Genomic DNA, 8,170 nt, shown 5'->3' with positions numbered 1-8,170 from the left:
CTCATAGAAAGAGTTGGAAGTTTTCCTTCTGTTTCTATTTTTTTGAACAGTTTCTGAAGAATAGGTATTAATTCTTCTTTCAATGTTTGGTAGAATTCCCCTGGGAAGCCATCTGGCCCTGGGCTCTTGTTTGTTCGGAAATTTTTGATGACTGCTTCAATTTCCTTGCTGGTTATGGGTCTGTTCAGGTTTTCTATTTCTTCCTGGTTCAGTTTTGCTAGTTTATACATCTCTAGGAATGCATCCCATTTCTTCCAGATTGCCTAATTTGTTGGCATATAGATGCTCATAATATGTTCTTATAATTGTTTGCATTTTTTCAGTGTTGGTTGTGATCTCTCCTCTTTCATTCATGATTTTATTTATTTCGGTCCTTTCTCTTTTCTTTTTGATAAGTCTGGCCAGGGGTTTATCGATCTTATTAATTCTTTCAAAGAACCAGCTCCTAGTTTTGTTGATCTGTTCTACTGTTCTTTTGGTTTCTATTTCATTGATTTCTTCTCTGATCTTCATTATTTCTCTTCTCCTGCTGGGTTTAGGCTTTAGTCGCTGTTCTTTCTCTAACTCCTTTAGGTGTAGTGTTAGTCTGTGTATTTGATACCTTTCTTGTTTCTTGAGAAAGGCTTGTTTTGCTATATACTTCCCTCTTAGGACCACCTTTGCTGCATCCCAAAGGTTTTGAACAGTTGTGTTTTCATTTTCATTTGTTTCCATGAATTTTTTAAATTCTTCTTTAATTCCTGGCTGACCCATTCATTATTTAGTAGGATGCTCTTTAGCCTCCAGGTATTTGAGTTCTTTCCAACTTTCCTCTTGTGACTGAGCTTGAGTTTCAAAGCAGTGTGGTTCAAAATTAGGCAGGGAATGATCCCAGTCTTTTAGTACCAGTTGAGACCTGATTTGTGACCCAGGATGTGATCTATTCTGGAGAATGTTCCATGTGTACTAGAGAAGAATGTATATTCTGTAGCTTTGGGATAGAATGTTCTGAATATATCTGTGAAGTCCGTCTCATCCAGTGTGTCATTCAAAGCCCTTATTTCCTTGCTGATCTTTTGCTTAGATGATCTGTCCATTGCAGTGAGGGGGGGTGTTAAAGTCCCTACTATTATTGTATTTTTGTCGATGTGTTTCTTTGATTTTGTTATTAATTGGCTTATATAATTGGCTGCTCCCATGTTAGGGGCATAAATATTTATAATTGTTAGATCTTCTTGTTGGATAGACACTTTAAGTATGATATAGTGTCCTTCCTCATCTCTTATTACAGTCTTTGGTTTAAAATCTAATTGGTCTGATATAAGGATTTCCACCCCAGCTTTCTTTTGATGTCCATTAGCATGATAAATTGTTTTCCACCCCCTCACTTTCAATCTGCAGATATCTTTGGGTCTAAAATGAGTCTTTTGCAGACAGCATATCAATGGGTCTTACTTTTTTATCTAATCTGATACCTTGTGTCTTTTGATTTGGGGCATTTAGCCCATTTACATTCAGGGTAACTATTGAAAATATGAATTTAGTGCCATTGTATTACCTGTAAAGTGACTGTTACTGTATATTGTCTCTGATCCTTTCTGGTCTATATTACTTTCGGGCTCTCTCTTTGCTTAGAGGATCCCTTTTAATATTTCTTGTAGGGCTGGTTTGGTGATCACAAATTCTTTTAGTTTCTGTTTGTCCTGGAAGCTTTTTATCACTCTTCCTATTTTGAATGACATCCTAGCTGGATAAAGTATTCTTGGCTGCATATTTTTCTCATTTAGCACCTTGAATATATCATGCCAGTCCTTTCTGGCCTGTCAGTTCTCCATGGATAGGTCTGTTGCCAATCTAATGTTTCTACCCTTGTAGGTTACAGACCTCTTGTCTTGAGCTGCTTTCAGGATTTTCTCTTTGGCTCTAAGATTCGTAAGTTTCACTATTATATGATGGGGTGTTGGCCTATTTTTATTGATTTTGAGGTGGGGTTCCTTATGCCTCCTGGATTTTGATGCCGGTTTCCTTCCCCAGATTAAGGAAGTTCTCCTCTATTATTTGCTCCAATATACCTTCTGTCCCTCTCTCTCTTTCCTCTTCTTCTGGGATCCCAATTATTCTAATATTGTTTCGCTTTATGGTATCACTTATCTCTTGAATTCTCCCCTCATGATCCAGTAGTTGTTCATCTTTCTTTTTTTCAGCTTTTTTTTTTTTCTCCATCATTTTGTCTTCTCTATCACATGCTCTCTTCTGCCTCATTTATCCTAGCTGTTAGGGCTTCCATTTTTTATTGCATCTCATTAATAGCCTTTTTGATATCAACTTGGTTAGATTTTGGTTCTTTTATTTCTCCAGAAAGGGATTCTCTAGTGTCTTCTATGCTTTTTTCAAGCCCAGCTAATATCTTTATAATTGTTATTCTGAACTCTAGCTCTGACATCTTACTTATATCCATACTGATTAGGTCCCTGGAAGTCAGTACTGCCTCTTGTTCTCTTTTTTGAGGTGAGTTTTTCTGTCTTGTCATTCTTGCAGAAAGTGGTCACTTTTCTATTCATAGAGTTGCAGCTATTGTTTTCTTAGATCTCTGGTTGAGTTCTCAGGTATTCAGAATGATTTGATAGCTCTCTAGCTGAATTCCTGGGACCTGACAAAACTAAGGTTTCCTACTCCTCCACCTTCTTGGACTCTTCAGCCTTAACTTATTGATTTTAAATTTTAAAAAAGATCAGGGATTTTTATAAAAACTAAGAAACTGGCATTGGTACATTGCTATTAAGTAAGTTCCAGACTTTACCTGATCTTTTAATATGCTTTTGTTAAGTTTTTATTTAAATTCCAGTTAGTTAACATACAGTGTAATATTACTTTCAGATGTACAATATAGTGACCCGACACCTCCATACATCACCCTGTGCTCATCACAGCAAGTGCACTCCTTAATCCCCATCACCTATTTCATCCATTCCTCCACCCACCTCCCCTCTGGTAACCATCAGTTTGTTCTCTATAGTTAAGAGTCTATTTCTTAACTCTCTCTCTCTTTTTTTCCCCCTTTGCTCATTTGTTTTGTTTCTTAAATTCCACAAATGAATTAAATCATATGGCATTTGTCCTTCTCTGAGTAACTTACTTTGCTTAGCATAATACACTCTAGCTCCATCCATATCGTTGCAAATGGCAAGATTTCATTCTTTTTCATGGCTGAGTAATAGTCCATCGTGTATATATACCACATCTTTATCCGTTCATCAGTCAATGGACACTTGAGCTGTTTCCATAATTTGGCTATTGTAGATAATGCTGCTATAAACATCAGGGTACATGTATCCCTTTGAATTAGTATTTTTGTATTCTTTGGGTAAATACCTAGTAGTACAATTGCTGAGTATAAGGTAGTTCTATTTTTAACGTCTTGAGGAATCTCCATATTGTTTTCCAGAGTGGCTGCACCAGTTTGCATTCCCAACAATGTAGGAGCGTTCCTCTTTCTCCACATCCTTGCCAATGCCTGTTGTTTAGCATTTTTCACAGAGCTAGAACAAACAATCCTAACATTTGTATGGAACCACAAACACCCCAAACAGCCAAAGCAATCTTGAAAAAGAAAAGCAAAGCTGGAGGCATCACGATTCCAGACTTCAACCTGTATTATGGAGCTGAAATATGGTACTGGCACAAAAATAGACATACAGATCAATAGAACAGAATAGAAAACCCAGAAATAAACCCACAACTATATGGTAAATTAATCTTCAACAAAGCAGAAAAGAATATTCAATGGGAAAAGATAGTCTCTTCAACAGATGGTTTTGGGAAAACTGGACAGCAACATGCGGAAGAATGAAATTGGGCCACTTTCTTACACCATACACAAAGATAAATTCAAAATGGATGAAAGGCCTAAATGTGAGACAGGAAACCATCAAAATCCTAGAGGAGAACACAGGCAGCAACCTCTTTGACACTAGCCATAGCAACTTCCTTCTAGATAATGTCTCTTGAGGCAAGGGAAATAAAAGCAAAAATAAACTATTGAGACTACATCAAAATAAAAAGCTTCTGTGCAGTGAAGGAAACAATCAACAAAACTCAAAGGCAACCTACAGAATGGGAGAAGATACTTGCAAAAGAGATATCTGATAAAGGGATAGTATCCAAAATATCTGAAGAACTCAACACCCCCAAAACAAATAATCCAATTAAAAATGGGCAGAAGACAAGAATAGACATTTTTCCAAAGAAAACATACAGATAGTCAACATACACATGGAAAGATGCTCAACATCATTCATCATCAGGGAAATGCAAATCAGAAGTACAAAAAGATACCATCTCACACCTGTCAGAATGGCTAAAATTAATATGCTTTTTAAATTGCACACCTTCCTCCCATTCTGATAAGCTCTTCCTTCTCTCATCTACAACAGCGTCCTCATTATATGCAAAGGGCATTTTCAGGCCCCTTGAGGTAGAGGATTTGCCCAATGACCCACAGCAAAAGAAAATTTAGAACTCACTTCTCCTGAAGCTAATCTCATAGTGGTATGAGAGATGCCCACGTGGCTACACTCCTTGGTGGTTGTGTGTGTGGTAGAAAGGGGAACTGGAAGCCAATGCTAGTCTGCCCTGGAACCTCATTGGGAAATAGGAAAGGGGCAGCACCGACTCCCTTCCAGCATCATTCTTTTTCCATCTTTGCACTTGCCAAGACCCTTCAACCCCATTACCCACTTCCACCCCACTCCTGAATACTCTAGTCTCTCAGCCTCAGGCACACTCCTTCACACAAGCCCTTATTGATCTTGGGCATCAAAGGTTAATGCTCTCAGCCATCTTGGAGGATCTCTCAGTGAGCTGGCACATTCCTTGTGGATAAGAGTATTTGACCTCCATCTGAAGGGCTTTGGAGGAGATGCTGGAAGGCCACAGACACAGTGACTAGAAACCAAGAACATAACCAAGGTGGAAGGTGAAACCACAAGGATAGTGTCTTGTTCAGAGCACTTGCTCCACATCGGGCAGACCCAGGTCTTTGTCCAGTGAGAGCCTAGGAAGGGGCCTTATCCTCTCTGGCCTTGGTTTCCTCATTTGCAAAACAAAACAAAGATTAAAATAATAATAATTAATAATAATAATAAACAACTACTTGTTAGTGCTGAACTATTCACTCATTCAACAAATACTTATAGATTTAAACTATAGAAAGATTTGAACTATATAAAGGTCCTGCCCCCACCCTTATAATCCCAGCCCTACCCCCAACGAAGTCCATTCCAGAAAGGCAATCAGCAAGTAAGGACATAAACAAGATACTATCTAAGAGTAATTATACCGGAAGGCAAAAAATACAAAGTGTGACAGGGCTTCTTGAGTCTGGTAAGAATTCTCTGAAGAGACAGACGATCATCCTTGGGAGAAGTGAAAAACATCTGGGGTAAGAGTCAAAGGGAAACGTACACATGGTCAAGACCATCAGGCCGTGGTTCCCAGACAGGGCTGCACACCACCATCATCGAGGCAGCTTTTCAAAAATCCCCATCCCCAGGCCCACACTCAGACCAATTACATCTAAATCTCTGGCCGCAGCACATTTTTTAATTCCAGACAACTCAAATATGTAGCCAAAAGTGACATCCGGTGACATGAAGCACCTGGCCGACAACAGGTGCACACATACATAAAAGTGGCAATTATTAAAACAATGCTCTTGTCCTTGAAGAAATTGCATCCTAGGACTGACGGGCTGGAAAACTGGAAATTGTTATCACTCTAACATTCATGGTCATGGACTTCCTAGAGGAGTAACTGGGTCTGAGCCCTGGAATAACATGGCCCAGGATGACCTACCATCTACTCTGTGTGGTGAGTCAGTGTTGCTGGGGACCCAGCAGGTGCATACAGGCTGGTATGGTGAGTGCCCTCAGTGTAATGAGGAGTGTTTACCACTTTAAATGTATTAAAAAAAAAAAAATGTATACGAAGCAGGCACTGAGTCAAATCAGAAGTCACCAGACAGGCAACACGAGCCTCAAACTCATGATTTGTTTCCATGGTATTTCTTAGAAATTTACGTAGTTGCCAGTGTATAATAAAAACAAGTGATTCGGGCGCCTGGGTGGCTCAGTTGGTTAAGCGACTGCCTTCGGCTCATGTCATGATCCTGGAGTCCCGGGATCGAGTCCCGCATCGGGCTCCCTGCTCGGCAGGGGGTCTGCTTCTCCCTCTGACCCTCCCCCCTCTCATGTGCTCTCTCTCATTCTCTCTCTCTCTCAAATAAATAAATAAATAAAAATAAAAACAAGTGATTCCTCATTAGATTGTGGATTTCCAACTTTTTCTGAAAAATCAGAGAATCTGGACACACCAGCCTGCACTCCCACAGGCAACAGTCCACTGAAACTGAGCTGTCATTGCCCCCTTCTGTAGGATCTGAGTTCAGCAGTCTCCATAGCCCCTGTGGGGACACGGTTTGCATCTCTCCTTTCTGTTATAGCCTGGTCTCTGTGTGGTTTCAACCCAAGTGTAGTCTGGACATCGAGCTTTAAGTCATGGCCATGCTTGTTAGTAAAGGGTCATTGCCAAAAAGAAGGTAAAATCGTAGCTCTCATACGGATAGAAATGAGCACACGTGAGAGATTTTATTTAACTTCTTCAGTGAGGGAAGCGGATGCTACAACCGGTGCAAAGGAAAGTCTAAAGAACAAACACACTTGCAGATCAGGAATATTGAGATAAATATGCAAATGGAGGCAAAGCTGCCTCTTCCATGGTAGATGAGAGAAGTCCATTTAACCTCCACAGGACAAGCATTTACATGTCCATAAGCAAAGGTGATTTTCCAGCGTCATGAGTTAGCTACAATTTCGGAGGCAATGAAAGGCATGGAGCCCACCCATAGAATCACAAGCACATATTGGAAGGGGACGCTCTAGGCAATAAACAGTTTTGCACTGAAGCCAACTATTTTTTCTAAATGGTAAATGGTATTTCTGACTTTAGGCAATGCCTTCTAGTCTCCTGAGTCAGGGCCACACCCCTGGATGGGACTGCTGGAACTCAGAAGAGCATCACCTGCTTCTCACCCCACCTGTCTGAAACCTGAGTACCTGGTGGCCTGACAATGCCCTGAGGGATAGGGGTTGGCCTGGTCTGGCAGGCCAAGTGGGGGCGGGGGGGGGGGGGCGGCCTGTGCTGGGGAAGGTGCCTCTGAGCACCAGCCCGGCCTACCTGACCTCCCCTCAGCCAGCCTGAGTTTGAGGGCCCAGGGTGGGAGGCCCCTGTACAAATATGCGTGGCTCTGATTCCCAGAGATTTTCATCACCTTAGAGCCTTTGCCTAGAGCTGTGGTCTCAATACTGGCACAAACTGAAATCACCTGAGGAGCTTTAAACAAATTACCTGAGAGCCCATGTCCAGGCTGCACCAGAGGATGGGACCCAGACATCAGCATTTCTTTAAAAAGATTTATTTATTTATTTAAATGGGGGGAGGGGCAGAGGGGGAGAGAGAATCTCAAGCAGACTCTATGCCGAGGGCGGAGCGGGATGCAGGACTCGATCTCACAACCCTGAGATCGTGACCTGAGCTGAAATCAAGAGTCAGATGCCCAACCTGCTGAGCCACCCAGGCGCCCCAGACAGCAGCATTTTTTTTTTTAAAGATTTTATTTATTTATTTGAGAGAGAGAGAATGAGAGAGAGCATGAGAGGGAGGAGGGTCAGAGGGAGAAGCAGACTCCCTGCCGAGCAGGGAGCCCGATGTGGGACTCGATCCAGGGACTCCAGGATCATGACCTGAGCCGAAGGCAGTCACTTAACCAACTGAGCCACCCAGGCGCCCTGACAGCAGCATTTTTAAAAGTCCCCCAGGGGATTCCAAGGTGAAGCCAACATTGAGAACCGCCGGTCTAAAGATGCTTTTATCTAATGGTAAAATGCATGCAGAACACCTGGGATCTTGTTAAAATGCAGATTGTGATTCCCCAGGTCTGAGGTGGAGCCCAAGAATGTGCATTTCTAACAAAGTCTCCTTGAAGTCAATGCTGCTGGTCAGAGGACCATGATGAGAGTAGAAAGGGTCCAGACTGGTTGACTTTCCTCTGCTATTGAGGGGCAGAGATAGGCTATGGAGTCACTGTTTCCTTCCAAGGAAGGCATCGGGTGACTCCTCCTAGTTTACCGAGTTA

This window comes from Mirounga leonina, unplaced genomic scaffold (assembly GCF_011800145.1).
Source record: "Mirounga leonina isolate KUSES-001 unplaced genomic scaffold, KU_Mleo_1.0 Mir_99, whole genome shotgun sequence".
Taxonomy (NCBI): domain Eukaryota; kingdom Metazoa; phylum Chordata; class Mammalia; order Carnivora; family Phocidae; genus Mirounga; species Mirounga leonina.
The sequence above is the reverse complement of the archived record's forward strand: the minus strand, read 5'-3'. Positions refer to the sequence as shown.